Source organism: Hibiscus syriacus, unplaced genomic scaffold, assembly GCF_006381635.1.
Source record: "Hibiscus syriacus cultivar Baekdansim isolate YM2019G1 unplaced genomic scaffold, ASM638163v2 tig00001869_pilon, whole genome shotgun sequence".
In the NCBI taxonomy this organism is placed as follows: Eukaryota; Viridiplantae; Streptophyta; class Magnoliopsida; order Malvales; family Malvaceae; genus Hibiscus; species Hibiscus syriacus.
This window is the reverse complement of record NW_024061896.1, coordinates 85,847-109,241: the sequence shown is the minus strand read 5'-3', so window position 1 is coordinate 109,241 and position 23,395 is coordinate 85,847. Positions and strand designations below refer to the sequence as shown.

The window sequence follows — 23,395 nt, the reverse complement described above, 5'->3', positions numbered from 1 at the left end:
GAGTCCTTTTTACCTTGTGACAATGGTAACCCCGTAACAAAATCCATTGTTACCCGTTCCCACTTCCACTCAGGAATAGATATAGGCTGCAGTAATCGGATGGCACTTAATGTCCAGCTTTCACTTGTTGACATGTTAGACATTTAGCAACAAACTCTGTTACATCTCTTTTCATACCAGACCACCAGGAACGACTTTTCAAGTCTTGATACATTTTATTTCCGCCTGGGTGCATAGTCAGAGGGATATAATGTGCCTCATACAGTAGATCCCTCTTTAATTCATCATCGTCGGATATACAAAGTCTTCCCTTATAGTATAGACATCCATCTACTCTTATTTCAAAGTCTTTGACTTCATTCCTCCTACTTGTGCCATTATCTTCAAACATTTCCCATATAACTTTTGCAACTCTTTAACTAGATCTAAAAATGTTGCTTTAACTTAATCTCAGCATTTAAAGCTCCATCTTCCTTTACTGACATGCGTGCATCCAAGGCTCGTAAAGAAGCGAAAATCTTTTTACTTAATGCATCTGCTACCACTTTTGCCTTACCCGGATGATAATTGATGATTATATCGTAATCTTTTAGAAGCTCAACCAATCTTTTTTGTCTCAAGTTCAATTCTTTCTGCGTCAATAAATACTTTAGACTCTTGTGATCTATATAAATATGGCACCGCTCACCATACAGATAATGACGCCAAATTTTCAGTGCAAACACAACTGCCGCCAATTCTAAATCATGTTTCGGATAATTTTTCTCATGATTCTTCAATTGTCTGGAAGCATAAACTACAACCTTTCCATTTTACATCAGAACACACCCTAATCTATTATGGGATGCGTCACTAAACACCACGTATTCTTTTCCCGACTGCGGCTGTACAAGTATCAGGGCCTCCGTAAATATTTTCTTGAGCCCTTCAAAACTTTCTTGGCACTTTTTCGTCCATACAAAAGGAACATCCTTCTGGAACATCTTAGTTAGCGTCAAGGCTAACTTTGAGAAATTCCTTACAAATCATCTATAATAATCGGTAAGCCCAAGAAACTCCGGACCTCATAAATATTCCTTAGGGACTACCAATCCACTATAGCTTGGATGTTTCTTGGATCTACTTGAATACCTTCTATGGAAACTATGTGACCAAGGAAAGCAACTTCGGCTAACTAAAATTCGCACTTTGACAATTTGGCATACAACTTCTTCTCATGGAGCGTCTGAAGAACTACACAAAGATGAACATCATGCTCTTCTCTTGACTTGGAATATACCATGATGTCATCTATAAATATCACCACAAATTGGTTTAAGTATGGTTGAAAAATTCAGTTCATCAGATCCATTTACGTCGCTGTGCATTAGTCAAACCAAATGGCATTACTATAAATTCATAATGCCCATACCGAGTACGAAAAGTTATCTTTGAAATATCATCTTCTTTGATCTTCAACTGGTGGTACCCCGACCTTAAGTCTATATTAGAAAACACTGATGCTCCTTTTAATTGGTCAAACAAATCATCAATCCTCGGAAGAGGATATTTGTTTTTTATGGTGACCTTATTCAACTGACGGTAATCGATACATAATCGCATAGTCCCATCTTTCTTTTTCACAAATAAAATAGGGGCTCCCCAAGGAGAAACACTGGGTCTTAAAAATCCCTTATCGAGTAATTCTTACAGTTAGCCTTTCAATTCTTGTAGTTCAGTCGGAGCCATTCTATATGAAGTCATGGACACCGGTTCAGTACCCGGATAAATTTCAATCCTGAATTCTGCCTCCCGATCTGGAGGCAGTCTCGGTAATTCCTCAGGAAATACATCTGGAAATTCTCTAACTATAGGAATATCATTTAATCTAACTTCTAAAATTCTGGTATCTATCAAATTGGCTTGAAAAACTATACATCCTTTCGAAATCATCTTCATCGATGTCATCGTAGATATCACATTCGAGGGTGATTTTGATCTTTTGCCAATCACTACTATTTCTGTACCTTTGGCTTTCTTTAAAGACAAACGTTTCTTACGACAATCGACCCATCTATAATGTGAGGACAACCAATCCATACCTAGAATAATTTCAAATTCATTGAAGGGCAATTCCCTTAAATTGGCCAAAAACACAATTCCCTGGATCTTTATAGGGCATTTTCTACATACTCTAAATACTTTCGCACTGTGACCCATAGGATTTATCACTATCATCTCACTCACTATTTGTTCTAAAGGAATTCCTCTAGCTCTAACCAACTTTGTACTAATGTATGAATGTGTAGAACCAGGGTTAACTAAAAGAAATACAAGTTCATCATAAATATGGAAAATATATGTTATGATTTCAGGGTCATCTCGATCCTCAGTGGTCTTAAGGTTGTAAATTCTAACAACTCCCTGAGTCTCTTGTCTTGGCATTAATTCTGTCTGTCCCTTGGACCTACCCCTTCCTCTGTTTCTATTTGAGGCTACTACTGATCTTTCAGACTGTGCCAAATTATCACCAGATTTCTTAGGGTAGTTCCGTGCAAAGTGGCCCATATCACCACATAGAAAACAAGCTCCACTGACAAATCTACATACTCCTCGGTGTAATTTGCCACAAGTTTGACATGGATTCCTTTCCACATAAGCTCTACCCTAGCTAGCAGCAAACGACTGCGATTGTCTACTCTTCTGTGATGTTGTTACAAAGCTATCTATCTCTGAGAATCTGAAACTCAAGCATTCTCCTCTTTTAGCATAATGGGGAGTAGAAGGCATTCCCACTCTCTTCCCTTCTTGAGCACTCTACTCCACCGCTAATGTTTCCTCCTGAGCTCTTTCAATAGCTTTGGCTCTATTTATAACTTCTTGCAGACTCGATAAGTTCAAGGCCATCATCATCTCTTTCAACTTCAGCCTCAAACCCTCTATGAACCAATCATGTCTGGCCTTATCATTTGGCATAATTTCAGTGGCAAAAAAATTCAACTTGTTGTATTCAGTCTCAAATTCATGGACTGCTCAGTCACCTTGCTTTAAATTAAGGAACTTTATCAACATTTCTCGTTTGAACTGCTCACCCACATAATTTTTTTAAATTCTTCCTGGAAAAATTGCCATGTGACTTGCTCCGGTGGTGCATACATCGTAGTATTAGACCACCATACTTGAGTTGATCCTCTCAAAAAAGATAAAAATCCTCACAACTTCTCCTGATCTGTACATTGATGGCTTTCAAGTATAATCATCACATCATTTAACCACATATCTACCTTCATAGAACCCTCACCCTCATCTCCTCTGAACTCTGGAGCTCTTAACCTCTTCAACTCATTTGGAATCAACATTCGAGGAACTAGAGGAGCAAGGGAGGTTGAAACCAAACAAGTATAGCATCAAGGGCTTGCATTAAAGTTCCAAAATCAGGTGTCGGAATCCCTTAAGGGGCAGGTGCACTTGCATTTTCAGAAGGAAGAGGTTGTGCACTATTATCCTCTTGCATTTCTTATTCTCCCGCTCTTCGCGAGTTCGATGATTCTAACATCTAATTAAACATTCATAATAATAACAATATCATTAGTAAGAAGTGTTATTAATCATATTCTACTAACACCATCTCAATAACATTTACAACTTTATTGGCATGTAATCTTTAATCTCTTTTTTTTCTATTTTAAAATAGAACTAGATTTGGCCGAGAATCGGCTAAACCTGTAGCTCTGATACCAATAAATGTAACACCCATATACATATATACATTTCCGTATACGTATACAAGTTTCACATTACTTTAAAAACAGTTTATTAATTTTGTAAAGTCTTTAAAATTTTGTTGCAAACTTAATTTCACATGATTAAACATAATAAATAAGTATTCATTAAAATACATTACAAAATGTTATGTTAAATTTAATTACATGACAATAAGTTTACAAAAGGATTACTACCACCCTATTGATACTGGTGAGTCAACCTTGGTGAATTATATCTACTGCTACGGCTTCACTCCTTACTTGATTAATTCTGCTGCTACCTACGCGTGGAAATACACACGTTAAGTATATCTTAGTGAGCCATAAAATAATAAATAATCTTTGAGTACTCATACATATTTCATTCTCCATTTATTTTAATCCTTTGTCATGATTCTTTCTTTTCATTTGTAACCTCCATTTATGTTTATAATAAATCATTATACACTTTAATCTATAACATCTTTTCTGTTGATAATGCACCCATATGCATTTCTACTATAGTGTATTTTTCTTTTGATAATGTACCCATAAACATTTCAACCATAATATACTTTTCCATTGAAAATGTACATATATAAATTTCAACTCTAACATGCTCTTCTATTGTTAATGCACCCATATGCATTTCAACTCTAGCATACAGTTCTGTTGATAATGCACCCATATGCATTTCATCTCTAGCATACTTTTCTGTTGATAATGTACACATATACATTTCAACCATAGTACACCTTTCTTTGTACCCATATACATTTCAACTATGGCATCCTTTCATGCCAATAATGCACACATATGCATTTGTATTTTCATACTCGAACTTATACACAATAAAACATACATTAACAATTAAACAATTTATATTAAATAATTGCTAATCATTTTCATCTAGATTGCATACAATAAAATGTACTCACCAGGCTTTCCTCGCTAAGTGTCCAAAAGTAAGGATGATTACTCCTAAACTTTACCCTTGCCTTTCGCCTTACTCGCTTAGGAAGATTGATTTTGATCTATCCCACATTCATTAAATACATGCGTAATATCAATTGTTAGTGTATTTCTTAACAATTATAACTTAAACAATAATTAAAATACTTATTATTAACCTTTTTACAACAATATCAACCAAACTTAAAATTTATGGCCCTTCAGTATCAATACCCCTACTATGGTATCGATACTACCCTACTATGGTATCGATACTACCCTACATTGGTATCGATACCCTCTACCAGTATCAATACCAAAATTAGATTCGATGTGGCCCAGTATCGATACCCTTACCATGGTATTGATACTACTATACTATGGTAACGATACCCCTATATGGTATCGATACTAAAATTAGGTTCGATGTTACCCAGTATCGATACCCTCACCATGGTATCGATACCACTTCATTAGGTATTGATACTGATTGAATCAGTATCTATACTTCACAAATGATTTAGCCTAATTTTTGCCTATACCTTTCTTTTTATAATGTACCCATATACATTTCAACTATGGCATCCTTTCATGCCAATAATGCACACATATGCATTTGTATTTTCATACTTGAACTTATACACAATAAAACATAGTAATTACAGTAAAACATACATTAACAATTAATCAATTTATATTAAATAATTGCTAATCATTTTCATCTAGATTGCATACAATAAAACGTACTCACGTGGCTTTCCTCGCTAAATGTTCGAAAGTAAGGATGATTACTCTTGAACTTTACCCTTGCCTTTCGCCTTACTCGCTTAGGAAGATTGATTTTAATCTATCCCACAATCATTAAATACATGCGTAATATCAACTGTTAGTGTATTTCTTAACAATTATAACTTAAACATTAATCAAAATACTTATTATTAACCTTTTTCAACAATATCAACCCAACTTAAAATTTATGGCCCTTCAGTATCGATGCCCTTACTATGGTATCGATACTACCCTACTTTGGTATTGATACCCCCTACCCGTATCAATACCAAAATTAGATTCGATGTGGCCCAGTATCGATACCCTTACCGTGGTATAGATACTACTATACTATGGTAACGATACCCCTGTATGGTATCGATACCAAAATTAGGTTCGATGTTACCTGGTATCGATATCCTCACCATGGTATCGATACCACTTCATTATGTACCGATACTAATTGAATCAGTATCGATACTTCTCATATGATTTAGCCTAATTTTTGCCTATGGTATAGGTACTGTTCTATCATTACCAATACCACTGCCCAGATTTTCTAGTTTTAAACCCGAAATTTACCCAACTTTGGCCAATTTTCCTCTTATTTACCCTTAAGCATACTATATAACATTTCTCTACTTAACCCAACTAAATTCCTTCATTTAAACACTTAAAACATCTAATATTCCTCAATTACATTTGATTCTAAGAATCAAACCACAATTTTTAACTTGTTATTTCATTCAACCAATGCTTCTAATCTTTTATTTACCTTATTTGACAAGTCAATTTTACCAAAAAAAAACATTAATAAACCTTGATATATTAGCATATCATTATAAAACCCATTTTCTAAAATCTCTTTTATTTCCCTTATCTCCTTGTTTTAATCCCATCTAAACCTTCATTAAGCTTCCATCATATACAAAGATTCAATAACTAGCAAAAATTGAAGGAACAAACCATTAAATTGAGAACTTACCTTTAAGCTTATTAGGGAACTCTACTATGGAGAAAGAACAATAAGAAGGAGAAAGAAACTTTTTTTCAACCTAATCCTCTTTCCCTTTATCTTTCATACGAATTTTAAAATACACTTAAATTCTCTTTCATATAAAAGACCAGAATGCTCTCTTACTAATCCATAGTAAAAATTTAGTCTTAATCATTAATCATAACCATTATCGTCTTTCATTAATAGAATAAATCCTAATATTTTTTTGAACCCTTTTAATATAGTCCCTATATCAATTTTTGAGGCATTACAATTCTCCCCCTTAATAAAATTCGTCCTAGAATTTTAAAGAAGTACTTGAAGCAAAGAGATGTGGAAACTGATTTTTCATATCCTCTTCTCTTTCCAGGTAGCCTCTTCCACTTTATAATTATGCCAAATCACTTTGACTAACGGAATCCTCTTACTACGCAATTCTTTGGTTTCCTTAGCCAATATCATCACCGGTTCTTCCTTATAACTCAAATCTAGTTGAATTTCTATCTATTCAGGAGTGATAACATACGAGGGATCCGATATGTATCTCCTCACCATCGCTATATGGAAAACATTGTGGATCTTGTCCATATTTGGAGGCAGAGCTAAATGATAAGCCAAGGGTTCAACCCTTTTTAATATCTCATGCGGTCCAATAAATCTCGGACTCAATTTTCCTTTACGCCCAAAACGTAATACATTCTTCCAAGGCGATACTTTCAAAAAATACTTTGTCTCCCACTTGATACTATATTTCTTTCCTTTTCAAATCTACGTACGACTTTTGACGATCCGAGGCTATCTTTAGATTGTTTCGGATAATTTTCACTTTATCTTCCATATCTTTCCTCAAATCCGGCCATATCAGATCTTGACTTTTCAATTCAAACCAATTTAATGGTGTTCTACATTTTCTCCTATACATAGCTTCATACGGGGCCATCTTACTACTCGATTGATAACTATTATTGTATGCGAATTTCGCTAACTGCAAATACTTATCCCATGATCCCTTGAAATCAATTACACATGCCAAGGTATTTAAATGGCTCGCTCTGACTGCCCATCTGTAGGCGAATGGAAAGATATGTTGAAGTTCAATCGAGTACCCAATGCCTCATACAAAGACTTCTAAAATCTTGAAGTAAATTTGGGGTCTCGATCGGACACTATCGATATCGACACTCCGTACAGTCTAATTATCTCATTTATATACAACTCCACAAACTTATTCATCAAGTAGTCTACTCGCACCGGAATAAAATGACATGTCTTGGTTAATCTATCCACTATAATCCATATCGAGTCATTTTTACCTGGTGACAACGGTAACCCTGTAACAAAATCCATTATTACCCATTCCCACTTCCACTCAGGAATAGATATAGGCTGCAGTAATCGGATGGAACTTAATGTCCAGTTTCAGTTATTGACATGTTAGACATTTAGCAACAAACTCTGTTACATCTCTTTTCATGCCAGACCACCAGGAACGATTTTTCAAGTCTTGATACATTTTATTTTCGCCTGGGTGCATAGTCAGAGGGCTATAATGTGCCTCATACAGTAGATCCCTCTTTAATTCATCATCGTCTGGTATACAAAGTCTTCCCTTATAGTATAGACATCCATCCACTCTTATTTCAAAGTCTTTGACTTCATTCCTCCTTACTTGTGCCATTATCTTCAAACATTTCTCATATAACTTTTGCAACTCTTTAACTAGATCCAAAAACGTCAAATTTAACTTAATCTCAGCATTTAAAGCTCCATCTTCCTTTACTACCATGCATGCATCCATAGCTCGTAAAGAAGCAAAAATCTGTTGACTTAATGCATCTGCTACCACATTTACCTTACCTGGATGATAATCAATGATTAGATCGTAATCTTTTAGAAGCTCAACCCATATTTTTTTGTCTCAAGTTCAATTCTTTCTGCGTCAAAAAATACTTCAGACTCTTGTGATCTATATAAATATGGAACCGCTCACCTACAGATAATGACGCCAAATTTTCAGTGAAAACACAACTGCTACCAATTCTAAATCATGTTTCGGATAATTTTTCTCATGATTCTTCAACTGTCTGGAAGCATAAACTACAACCTTTCCATTTTGCATCAGAACACACCCTAATCTATTATGGGATGCGTCACTAAACACCACGTATTCTTTTCCCCACTGCGGCTGTACAAGTATCAGGGCCTCCGTCAATATTTTCTTGAGCCCTTCAAAACTTTCTTGGCACTTTTTCGTCCATAAAAAAGGCACATCCTTCTACAATAGCTTAGTTAGTGGCAAGTCTAACTTTGAGAAATTCCTTACAAATCATCTATATTAACCGGTAAGTCCCAAGAAACTCCGGGCCTCTGAAATGTTCCTTAGGGACTGCCAATCCACTATAGCTTGGATCTTTCTTGGATCTACTTGAATACCTTCTATGGAAACTATTTGACCAAGGAAAGCAACGTCGGCTAACTAAAATTCGCACTTTGACAATTTGGCATACAACTTTTTCTCCTGAAGCATCTGAAGAACTAATTGAAGATGAACATCATGCTCTTCTCTTGACTTGGAATATACCACGATGTCATCTATAAATATCACCACAAATTGGTCTAGGTATGGTTAAAATATTCGATTTATCAGATCCATGAATGTCGTTGGTGCATTAGTCAAACCAAATGGCATTACTATAAATTCATAATGCCCATACCGAGTACGAAAAGTTGTCTTTGAAATATCATCTTCTTTGATCTTCAACTGGTGGTACCCCGACCTTAAGTCTATCTTAGAAAATACCAATGCTCCTTTTTATTGGTCAAACAAATCATCAATCCTTGGAAGAGGATATTTGTTTTTTTATGGTGACCATATTCAACTGACAGTAATGGATGCATAATTGCATAGTCTCATCTTTCTTTTTCACAAATAAAACAGGTGCTCCCCAAGGAGAAATACTAGGTCTTACAAACCCCTTATCGAGTAATTCTTGCAGTTGGGATTTCAATTATCGCAGTTCAGTCAGGGCCATTCTATATGGAGTCATAGACACTGGTTCAGTACCCGGATAAATTTCAATCCTGAATTCTACCTCTCGATTTGGAGGCAGTCTCGGTAATTCCTCAAGAAATACATCTGGAAATTCTCTAACTGTAGGAATATCATTTAATGTAACTTCTAAAATTCTGGTATCTATCACATTGGCTTGAAAAACTATACATCCTTTTGAAATTATCTTCTTCGCAGTCATCGTAGATATCACATTCGAGGGTGATTTCGATCTTTCGCCGATTACTACTATTTCTGTACCTTTGGCATTCTTTAAAGACAAACGTTTCTTGCGACATTCTACCCATCTATAATGTGAGGACAACCAATCCATACCTAGAATAATTTCAAATTCATTGAAGGGAAATTCCCTTAAATTGGCCAAAAACACAATCCCCTGGATCTTTATAGGGCATTTGCTACATACTCTAAATACTTTCGTACTGTGACCCATAGGATTTATCACTATCATCTCACTCACTATTTGTTCTAAAGGAATTCCTCTAGCTCTAACCAACTTTTTACTAATGTATGAATGTATAGAACCAGGGTTAACTAAAACAAATACAGGTTCATCATAAATATGGAAAATACATGTTATGATTTTAGGGTCATCTCGATCCTCAGTGGTCTTAAGGTTGTAAATTCTAGCAACTCCCTGAGTCTCTTGTCTTGGCATTGATTCTGTTTGTCCATTGAACCTAACCCTTCCTCTGTTTCTATTTGAGGCTGCCACTGATCTTCCAGACTGTGCCAAATTATCACCAGATTTCTTAGGGTAGTTCCGTGCAAAGTGACCCATATTGCCACATAGAAAACAAGCTCCACTGACAAATCTACATACTCCTCGGTGTAATTTGCCACAAGTTTGACATGGATTCCTTTCCACAGAAGCTCTACCCGATCTAGCAGTAAAAGACTATGATTGTCTACTATTCTGTGATGTTGCTACAAAGCTATCTATCTCTGAGAATATGAAACTCGAGCCTTTTCCTCTTTTAGCATAATGGAGAGTAGAAGGCATTCCTACTCTCTTCCCTGCTTAAACACTCTGCTCCGCTGCTAATGTTTCCTCCTGAGCTCTTTCAATAGCTTTGGCTCTATTTTTAACTTCTTGCAAACTTGACAAGTTCAAGGCCATCATCATCTCTTTCAGCTTCGGCCTCAAACCCTCTATGAATCAATCATGCCTGACCTTATCATTTGGCACAATTTTAGTGAAAAAATAGCTCAACTTGTTGTATTCAGCCTCAAATTCATGGACTGCTCAGTCACCTTGCTTTAAATTAAGGAACTTTATCAATATTTCTCGTTTGAACTGCCCACCCACATATTTTTTTTGAATTCTTCTTGGAAATATTGCCATGTGACTTGCTCCGGTGGTGCATACATCGTAGTATTAGACCACCATACTCGAGTTGATCCTTTCAACAAAGATAAAAATCCTCCCAACTTCTCTTGATCTGTACATTGCAGGCTTTCAAGCATAATAATCACATCATTTAACCATATATCTACCTCCATAGGACCCTCACACTCATCTCCTCTGAACTCTGGAGCTCCTAACCTCTTCAACTCTTTTGGAATCAACATTCGAGGTACTAGAGGAGCAGGGGAGGTTGAAACTGAGTCAGTATAGCATCAAGGGTTTGAATGAAGGTTCCAAAATTAGGTGTCGGAATCCCTTGAGGTGCAGGTGCACTTGTATTTTCAGAAGGAAGAGGTTGTGCACTATTATCCTCATAACTTTCACTCCTCGTTCTCTCGGGTATTTCTTGTTCTCCCGCTCTTTGTGAGTTCGATGATTCTAACATCTAATAAAACATTCATAATAATAACAATATCATTAGTAAGAAATATCATTAATCACATTCTACTAACACCATCTTAGTAACATTTACAACTTTATTGGCATGTAATCTTTAATCTCTTTTTTTCTATTTTAAAATAGAACTAGATTTGGCTGAGAATCGGCTAAACCTATAGCTCTGATACCAATAAATGTAGCACCCATATATGTATATGCATTTTTGTATACGTATACAAGTGTCACATTACTTTAAATCCAGTTTACAAATTTTGTAAAGTCTTTAAAATTTTGTCGCAAACTTAATTTTCACATGATTAAACATAATAAATAAGTATTCATCAAAATACATTACAAAATGTTATGTTAAATTTAATTACATGCCAATAAGTTTACAAAAGGATTACTACCGTCTTATTGTTACTGGTGAGTCAACCTTGGTGAATGATACATGCTGCTACGACTTCACTCTTTACTTGATTAATTTTGTTGCTACCTATACGTGGAAATACACACGTTAAGTATATCTTAGTGAGCCATAAAATAATAAATAATCTTTGAGTATTTATACATATTTCATTCTCCATTTATCTTAATCATTTGTCATGATTCTTTCTTTTCATTTGTAACATCCATTTATGTTTATAATACACCATTATACACTTTAATCTATAACATGTTTCTATTGATAACACACCCATATGCATTTCAACTATAGTATACTTTTCTTTTGATAATGTACCCATATACAATTCAAACATAGTATACTTTTCTGTTGATAGTGTACCCATATATATTTCAACTCTAGCATGCTCTTATGTTGATAATGCACCCATATGCATTTCAACTCTAGCATACATTTCTATTGATAATGCACCCATATGCATTTCAACTATAGCATACTTTTCTGTTGATAATGTACCCATATACATTTCAACCATAGTATACATTTTTGTTGATAATGTACCCATATACATTTCAACTATGGCATCCTTTCATGCCAATAATGCACCCATATGCATTTGTATTTTCATACTCGAAATTATACACAATAAAACATAATAATTACAGTAAAACATACATTAACAATTAAACAATTTATATTAAATAATTGCTAATCATTTTCATCTAGGTTGCATACAATAAAATGTACTCACCTGGCTTTCCTCGCTAAGTGTCCAAAAGTAAGGATGATTACTCCTGAACTTTACCCTTGCCTTTTGCCTTACTCGCTTCGGAAGCTTGATTTCGATCTATCCCACATTCATTAAATACATGCGTAATATCAATTGTTATTGTATTTCTTAACAATTATAACTTAAACATTAATCAAAACACTTATTATTAGCCTTTCTACAACAATATCAGCCCAACTTTAAATTTCTGGCCCTTCAATATCGATACCCCTACCATGGTATCGATACTACCCTACTTTGGTATCGATACCCCTACCAGTATCAATACAAAAATTAGATTCGATGTGGCCCAGTATCAATACCCTTACCATGGTATTGATACTACTATAATATGGTACCGATACCCCTATATGGTATCGATAGCAAAATTAAGTTTGATGTTACCCGGTACTGATACCCTCACTTTGGTATCAATTCCACTTCATTAGGTACCGATACTGATTGAATCTGTATCGCTCCTTCTCATATGATTTAGCCTAATTTTTACCTATGGTATCGGTACTGTTCTATCAGTACCGATACCTGTGCCCAGATTTTCCAGTTTTCAACCCCAAATTTACCCAACTTTGGCCAATTTTTCTCTTATTTACCCCTAAACATACTATATAACATTTCTATACTTAACCCAACTAATTTTCCTTCATTTAAACACTTAAAACATCTAATATTCCTCAAAAAAATTTGTTTATAAGAATCACACCACAATTTCTAACTTGTTATTTCACTCAACCAATGCTTCTAATCTTTTATTTACCTTATTGACAAGTCAATTTTACTAACAAACATTAATAAACCTTCATATTTTAATATATCATTATAAAACCCATTTTCTAAAATCTCTTTTATTTCCCTTATCTCCTTGTTTTATTCCCATCTAAACCTTCATTAAGCTTCCATCATATACAAGGATTCAATAACTAGCAAAAATTGAAGGTATAAACCATTAAATTGAAAACTTACCTTTGAGCTTATGAGAGAACTCTTCTACGGTGAAAGAAGAAGAAGAAGGAGAAAGAAACATTTTTTAAACCTAATCCTCTTTCCTTTTATCTTTAATACCAATTTTAAAATACACTTAAATTCTATTTCATATAAAAGACCAGAATGCCCTCTTACTAATCCATAGTCACAATTTAGTCTTAATCATTAATCCTAACCATTCTCATTTTTCATTAATAGAATAAATCCTAATATTTTTTGAATACTTTCAATATAGTCCCTATATCAGTATTTGGGGCATTACATGGCATGTCAATAGCTTGGGTTATTCGTGAAGCACCATCGCATCAAGACTTCCAGCATCTCTGATAGAGAACTATACTATAACTTTAGTTGACATATGTATTCATAGGACCTTACTCATGTATTCAGTCTATTAAACTCAGTGTTGCATTAATTTGGTTTTAAATGATGTGTCACGAAGCTCTGGTTTTTATAAAATGTTTTTGTAACAGTTAATTATGTTTTATTATGATACCATTTAGTATGTTTGAAAAGAAAATAAACATGTTTTGAAATTCGGGGTTACCTCGGTGGCTCAATGTAGCACTTTAGTCCAATCGGGTGTAAGGTGTTACACTAACCATATATATAATTCACAAACATTTCTTACTCGTATACATGCCAGCTAGAAAATTTAGAACATAGTAGGATGTCATTATTGATACCTGTAAAAATTTCTTGATGATTGATGTCAAGCTCAGCTCCTTACTCTTCTTGTTATATTTTCCCTACATGTGAAAATTATGACACGCTAAGTATACACTTAGTGAGGCAATCAATAGAAATATTCAAGGTAATGGAATACATAAAAGTAAATGAGTAACAATATTTAATGCATTATGATCACTTTACATGTAATTTCAATCATGGTACTAATATGAACATGATATAAACCACATATAAAATTTCTTACCAATATACTTGTCATTCATTCCATAAGCTCATAAGTTTATTCATTTGTTTATCATTTATTAACCAATAAACCATAGCCCAAATATAAACCTATGAGTACCCTGTGTACACGAGTCAAATATGCACCGAAGTGTTTAACCAATATGACACATGAGGTCGTACCCACCATTAGCACTATGTATCCTTTAGTGCTAACCCAAATATGAAACATAAGGTTTTGCCCACCATCTGCACTAGGTATGCTTTAGTGTGAAATCGAATACGCAGCTGGTAGCTATACTCTATGACATGCCAACTATACCTTTTTCTATCAATGACATACTTGGGCCTATAGCCTGTGGTTATTTGTTTCATCCTTGGAAAAGTATATTAAAATAATTTAACATTGGGCAATTCATACCCGAAATAACATTCATAATAAACATCATATATAATAACTAGTGATCAATGCATTTTATATTCAACCTTTGACATATCTAGAATATGACAAATATATTGTAAATGACATAAATATCATGCCAATATGAACAAGGTAGACTCATCGCAAGTCTTCCTGATGATGAATAAAACATCCATGTATAATGTCATGCATATGTTGCACTCTCTTTGACACTATATATACAAGTAAAAAATATAAGCATCTCAAAGCTTTAACTTGATCCTTTGCTTTCGATTTGGTTCGATCCCAAAATTTATCACAATTTCCTATCTTGGCAGTTTGCACTACCTTCAATAAATATTAATATGTATTAATATACACACTTAAAAATTATTCCATTTATACCAATGGGAACTAAACTCGAATACAAATCTAATTATATAAGGCACTTCTTCTAGTTCAATTTGTACAATTTATAGTGAATTTTCAAAATTGACTAACATAAGTTATTTTGAGCAGAATCTGCTGCCCTGTTTTCTGACCTATCCTTAATTAAAAATTCATATATTTTTGTATACTCCTCAAAATCAGTAGCCGTTTATTTTAAACAAAACTAGAATGATATACAAATCCAACGGTATAAAAATAATCCTCTAATAATTTTCATAGAATTTATGGTGATTTTATAAACTTATTGTTTAGATCACAAATTAGGAAGATTTTACTAATTAGCAACCTTAGCTTATTCCATAATTCTATTAGCTTACCAAATGAACATATATGCATGAATCACAAGGTCGCACAACATTAGGAATCATTTTTTATCATATTAACTCTGTCACTGGCTCATCGCAAGCCAATGTTTGCTCGATAACATAAATACAATTTAAATATGCACTCACCTCGTGTCTTTAGCTCGCAAACTTCCTTAAATTTTTATATTTCATCCTTAAGCTTCTCTTTAGCTTTAATATTTTTTTATCTTCAGTTCAAGCACACAATCTAAATGAACAAAATTTACACAACATATACAATTTACGTAACACAACGAAATTTTGGTTGGTGACCAAAATGTAAATTATGAAAGTTTGACAGTAAAGTATAAAGTTTGGACAATTTTAGGGATTACATAGGTAATTTTCAAAAGTTAGGTTTTTTGACCCCATACTTGAATAGTTCACCCCCAAGAATGACGTTTTGGTGGATGAAGGGGAAGTTGAATTTTGATATTATGAGTGTTATGGAATATAAATCAAGCATGAAAATAAATTAGAAACAACTAGGGGTCTTACTTGAACACTTTCGCCCACTTTGGGTTTTTATGAGGAATTGTTGAATTTGGTTTATTTTGTTATGTGATTGATTGAGAATGGTTTGAATTGATTAGAAATAAATGTTGGATGATGAATTAAGCTTGAAAAATAAATTGGATACCATTAGGGAACTAAATTGTAAGTTTCAACTATGAGGAGAAGTTGTTGGAAAATTTCTATAAAAATGTTTTATGGGTTAGATTGAGTATTAGAATGATTCTACAAGATTTAGAAGTTCACGTGGATTAATTTGAAGTCTTGTGAAAGTAAAGGACCTATTTTGCAAGTTTTTAGAAATTTAATGAAGTGATGAATAAATGTTTAATTGTGAGTGTACTATGCTGGAATTTGATATTTGGATGCTGAAATTTATGTTGGAACATTGATTTGGGACCAAATTGCAAATTTGGTAAAGTTTAGTGGCTAGCTCAAAAATAATGGAAACTTTGAGGATAGAATTGCAAGTTTCAAAAGTCAATGTACTTGATTGATTATATTATATCAATGCTGGAAAATTTGGTATTGGGTTTAAATTAAGTGAAATGGTGAAGCACCATTTTGAATAGAATTGAAAAGTTCGTATGAATTCTAAAAGAATTCAACAATGACGACCAAATTGTAAGGTTTATGAAATTGAGTGGTTTGGAGAGAAATAAGAATATTTATGGAATTGAAGTACCATTTTGGAAATGCTGGAGTTGTTATGAAATAATGAAGCGGTTTTTATATTGAATAAGTATCGAAGTATAATTATGGATTTAATTGTTAGATTTTGAATATGCTAATTTAATACTAACATATAATTTGCATATTATGTTGTTTGTATGATGTTGTCTAGATTTCAATAAATCTGTGATCAAAACAAATAGAAGGCAAAGGATAAAGTATGTGATTAAAAAAAGGAAATATTGTCGTAAAAGGTTTGATAGTGAAGCTAATAAGGTGAGTGCATTCTTACTTATTTTAATGTTTTGAAATAAATTGAATATGAATTTTATTATTCTTTTATAATATTTTTTGAAATGGTTTAAAAATGATTTCTGGTATGAACTGCCCAAACGCTCTTATTTATGATATGGTTATCTTTGAATTGCAATTGAATTTTGGTTTGAGTCATAAGCTCATTGTATGTGCATTAAGAGTTAATGGTACGATTGACATGCCATGAGGTTGAGTAATTATGTATTTTTGCACTATAAGTGTGTTCTAGTACCTTTGTGTACATTTATCTTGCACTATTTGTGCGTTCTGGCATCAACGGTGTGTTCTGTTATGACAGTTACGACTGCATATTGTGTACACACTCGTTCTAACTCATGCACCTAGTATTTTCAATTGTGCACATTGTACTATTTATTAAATATTCTAAATATGCAGGAATGATGAGTTCATTGAAAGTAAATATTTCTTTAAATGTTTTGGTCAGTGAATATAGGTATTACTGTTCTAAAATTATATTTTCAGGTTTCCAATGAAAAAAAAAATTGTTCAACTTATTATATGTTCTTATATAATTTTAAGATTATTTCTGTAAGAAATATTTATTTGATTATTTTTATGTCGATGTGATTTATTTATTCTAAATAATATCTCATTAAATTGTTACTTACCATATGAATATTTTCATGCGTAGGTAAAAGAAAAGAGCAATCAGCGGGGTAGACAGCATAACATACATCACTTTTTGAGCATTGCACCTATTATAGTATCAGTACGGTATTATCGTTTTTGACTTATCTATTTATTAAATATATTTTATGTTGCTCTGATAAATTAGTATGAGTAGTGTTTATATTATTAGATATTACTGATATTTTGCAGAAGTAGTAATTATTAAATTATGATTATGACACTATCAAAATGAATTTTTATATAGGCAGATTTTAGACAGTTTCATTTTAATCATGATTCAATATAAAACTGTTAAATTGCTTCTTAAAATCGGATTTGATTTTAAGATTAAAATATTAAATTTTATATTAAACGATTAATAAATTATACAAGGAAGAGCAATAATGAATAACTCGTAATTAAATACGTTTACAGGTAAATGTTGTTAAACGGTTAATACTTTAAAATGGGTTTTTTAACATTTTCTTTAAAATGGAGTTTGCTCACTAATAATTATACCATAAACTCCGACCTTTTTCTTAAGCTACATACTAAAAATACATGAGCATCCAAAACATACCCGTATTTAGTATTCATCCCATGAGACGACCTATTCATGTTTCTATTTTTGACTATTATACCGAATCCATGGCATGACCGGAGATGTTGTCATCTCCCACGACCTCTTCAATAAATATACAACTGTAAATTACCAGAAACAATGGTTCTCTTACCATCTTTTCAATACATTAAAATCTCAATACATATATATAGTTGCCACCGAACTGCACCGTAAGATGCAACCGTCCGTCCGGTACTGGCGGTCACCTCAAAAGAGAGCGGCTGTCCGATAAGATTAATGTTGCAGTGCCACTTCTGTCCCCAGTTCCTGGCCATTGGTATCCACCCTGTTTTGGAGCCCTTCACTTTGACTGCCACCACTTCCCCATCCAATCCCACATTGGTAACCAGCACCTGAAAGAAGTGAGCACTCCCTCATGCTGAATCTAATCCCACCCCTCCTTTCACACTTCACCCTGCACATCAAACACTATTTCATTCATGTGGAAAAAAGTGTTGTTTAGTTTGAATTTGAACATGTTTTTATCTCTTGTACTGAACAGGCACAGTATCAGCTCTTTTCTCTGTAATTTCAGCAAATGCAGCCTCAGACATCTCAAAGTGTTCCTTGGGGAAATTACACCAACCGCCGTAATCGGAAGAAAGGCCGTAATTCGGCGGACAAAACGGAGGGGCTTCCTTGGAGACACCATAAGATGTGGTCAACACATCTGACCACAAAGCAAGCTCCACGACTGCTGCCTTTGTTGAACAACATTTTACTAAGTCCAGCACTGTATTTCCCATAGCTGGCCTTATGAAGGTCCCCATAACCACAAGCTCCTTCTGCAAGATCAGACCATTGATATTAAGGGCCAATCAATATGAAAGAGAATTGTTGGAAAACTAAAAAAAAAAAAGTACCTGTGATGATGGGTCCCTCTGTTTCTTTGTTATATGTTGCAGAAGCTGACTTCCATTGTTCATCACTGGGAATGGCCTGGGATTTTGTTAGCAGTAGAATCAAATGGATTACATGAAGTCGAAGGGCAGCCATTTGAGATAAATGAGGCCTCTCTCTCTCAGAAGTGAACTTTTGAGTTATGCTTTTGGTTTTTCCTTTTTTGGGATTGTTGTGAGAAGGGTAAAGAAAGCCTTCTTCCCTTAGGAAAGGACCTCAAAACTGGCAATATAGGTGGAAACCGCATTCCAAGTACATAATTTTGAAGTTAAGCAAAGGGACAGGCAGGATTTGGAAGTCCTTTGTTCACATTGTGGGGTTGCACCCAAAATCAGATTAAACAAGGTATGTCTCTTTTTTTGTACCAATTTCATTTGTTGTTTTGTTTCTAGTGGAAGAAGCCTGAATTTTGGTACAGAGGAAAGGAGCAGCAGGGTTTAAGGCTTTGTGGTGGTAGCAGACAGACAGACAGGAAAGGTGGAAAGTCTTGAGAGAACAAGAAAAACAAAAGAGTAAATTAAATTAAGAATCCTAATAACATAATTAGATTTGTTTGTGAAAATAAAGTCAAGATAGATCTATTTCTCGTCTTCTAATGCAACCAGAAAAAAGAAAATAGGGTCCCTTTGACCGTTAGGACATACATCCATTTCTCGTTTTTTATACATGTGTGTAACATGTATATATACGCGGTTTGTGATGGGTTTTCTTTTTGCTTGCTCATCACTTAATCATGATTTTGTTGAATCAAATTATTAAGTGAAGATAAAATAAAAACAAGTTTGTTCTTTGAACCCATATGTTGAGGTGAGAGTTCAGTTGCTCTTGGTGGGATAAGAAGCCATTTTATTGATACCACAAAGGCCTTGAGGTTTTCCAGTGTTCCTCTTCATCCTTATGTACCCTTTTTCTCCCCATGTTTGCCCCCACGAATTCTTTACGATTATGTAATCTGAACCCTTTGATGTTCCATACCCAACTGCTGCAACTCCATGATCTAACTCAGTTCCACATTTCCCGTCGAATACTCCCTGTAAACCCAATTTAAATAAAAGATAATGCTTTTTTTTACCCGAGTTTGAGTAGCGTGTCTGTGCATGTGCATTGTCAATATAATAAGAAAAAAATTTAAAACATATACTACCTTGAGAATAACATTATACTATTATATAAATATATATATAAAAAAAATCTTACCCCACTACAGAATTGAAAATCTCTGCCAGAAGCCTCAATGGCAACACTGACTGGTTGATGAGCCAGAGCTTTCAAAAGACTTTGCTCATCATTTTCAGGCACGTCACGATAGCCACTAATGGTCACCAACTCCATTTCCTCCTGAATATAAAACAATCAAAGAAATAATTAATCAATCAACCCTTTCTTGAAAACCAAGTTACGCAGCTTTCATGAAAATGACCTTTTCTTCACAAGTGCCTTGCTCCATAAGGTAGGGGTAGTCTTCATCTTTGCGAAGTCCACCATTGGCGACGATGAACTCGAATGCGTAATCCATCAGGCCTCCATTGCAGCCGTTGTTGAAAATCGTATCACAGTCAATCAGCTTTTGTTCGGACAAGGAAGTTAAGTTCCCCGTTACGATCTTGTTTACGCCCTCGACTGCCGCCACCGCTGAAAAAGCCCAACAGCTACCTGCATTCATGTTTTTTTAAACCAACATTGTCACGAAAAGTGCAATTACCAACCTCTGGTTCAACAAATTACCGCAATTACGTTGATTCTTGACTTGTGTAACAGCTCCTTTCTTTCTCCAGTCCAGACTTGGCCAAATCAATATCATCTCTGTAAGTGAACTCCCTAGGTGATTGCTTGGCTTTGAAAACATCTGGTTTGAGTCCTAAGTACTTGTTCTTGAACTCATCGTGAGTCAAATCAGCGAACTCGTTCAACCAGAGCCAGTAGCTGCTGAGTTCCTTGTTCCTTTCGTCGATGTGCTTCAAGTTATCGGTAAAAACCTGGAACCTCAACAACCGATCTTCAGTGGATTCATAAAATTTGGAATGCTTAGATACCCACGAATCAAAGAGCTCAACAAGTTTATCACTGCAATTCAAGGGCTCTGGTGAATACCCCACGATGGAGAAATCATGAGCCAGAGATGAAACTAGCAAAATTGAAGCGTTGAATGTTAGAATGCAGAGTTTGGAAAGGAAAGAGAGAGCCATATATATATATATATATTATATTGGTTTCTAACACAGAATCAATAGTGATTAGTGAGTGAATTTTTTAGGGTGGGAATGGATTGCTTTATTGGTTTATACATTTTGATTTGTTGCTTTGAAGTGCAGAATTGGAGAAATTTGCTTCTAGAAGATTGAGCCTTTTCTTTCTTGCTTTGCATATTTAGGGTAAACTTCATATTTAGTCAAACATCTATTTATGCGGTTTTATTTTAGTCACCAATTATTAATATTATATAAAATTAGCTTTTGGTTTGATTTTGATCACCTGTCATTTAAAAAATTAATGGTAATATTGATGTGTCACCATAAGATAATGTCATGTCACCATTAAGTCAACAGTTATGTGCATTTTTTAATAGTGAATGCTCAAAACATAACCAAAATGTAATGTTACGTATGGTTTTAAAAGAAAAATATTTTTATTAAATTTTTTAAAAATAGTTAAATTAACAACATAAAAATGTGAAAATAGATAAATGAATAAATACTTGTATATTTCTTAATTATAAATGTTTTAATAAATACATTTAGAATATTATCATATCAAAAATGTTATTAATGGTTTGTGTAAATCTAATCAAAATTGAAGTTATATATAATTATACTAAACTAAATGAATACTTTTCAGAACAATGATTGAGTTTCTTATTAGCACTTCGAAATTTTATAAAATATTTATTCAAAAGACTTATCTTAAATTAAATGTTGTAAAGAAATATGTGATGTAATGATAAGAAAAAATAATCCTCTGCTCATTATAAAATAAATATAATATCGTAAAGAAGTATTGTTGCGTGGACAGACTAACAAAGACAAATGATAACTGACTTGCGCCTTCCAAATGACTACTCTACGAGATCGACTTAATTATTTTTTAAGGATAAAGTATATGAAATTTATTTCGATTTTATAGTGTTATTTTATTAAGTTTTCTAATTATTAAAATTATAAAATAATCTTTTGATTATAAGGTGATGTTTTCTCGAGTTTTCTGACTATTGAAAGTTACAAAAAACAGTGATCTGACAATTCATATGTTTCAAATTCGTTCTTTTCTATTAAAATTTTGATGATTATCTGAGTTGAACGTTAACCTACTGATTTAGATATGGTAAAATTATATTTTAATGATGTCACTAGTATCGTCATTGTTTTCAAGCACTAAGTCGTCGTCAAAATATAAGCGGAGAATCGATCCACAAAATATATCTCAAAATTTTGGGATCATATTTCATCATATCTCAATCAACAGATTAACATCCAGTTTAGACAGTCGTATATTTTTTGAGAAAAAATGATAAGTTTAGAACATATGAATAATTGAGTGACCATTTGATAACTTTTTATAGTTGAAAGACTTAACATAACATCATCATAAGGTTGTGGGATCATTTTATAATTTTTAATAATTAAAGTACTCAACAATAATTACTATATAATCATGAGACCATTTTTGTAGTTTACCTATTTTTTATGGGCCACGTAATCCTTATAGTTGTATCTGTAACTTTGTTTCACCTATCAAAATAAATTACAACGGTAAATATTTTTGGTAAACTACACTCATGGTCATTATATTTTGAGTATGTTTTAGTTTGATCATTAATGTTTCAAATGATACATTTTAGCCACTAAATTAATCGATAAATAGCAAAATGGTCACTTGTACATTAACTTTTTTCCGGCAAATAGTTCTGACCTCAGAGGAATAAAACGCAACGGAAAATTAAAAATTTTCTTTCCAAACCCATCGAGGACCACTTGCATTTCATATGAATCGAAAGAAGGGTAAATGAAATTTACCTTTCTTTGTTAAAAAAATACTTAATATAAAAATAAGTGTCTAAAGAATGCAAAAAGTTTTAGGTGTCTATAGTTTAAAAAATCGTTAAGTGACATATCACATTTATATTTTTTAAAAATATGGACATGACAAGTGTCACTTAACGATTTTTTTAA

General features: G+C 33.6%; 2 pseudogenes; both read right to left on the bottom strand.

Moving 5' to 3' along the window:
• Positions 1 to 18,242: 18,242 nt before the first annotated feature.
• Positions 18,243 to 19,713, bottom strand: LOC120136758 (annotated as a pseudogene).
• A 69-nt stretch (positions 19,714 to 19,782) lies between these two features.
• On the bottom strand, positions 19,783 to 21,415 carry LOC120136748 (annotated as a pseudogene).
• Positions 21,416 to 23,395: the final 1,980 nt, after the last annotated feature.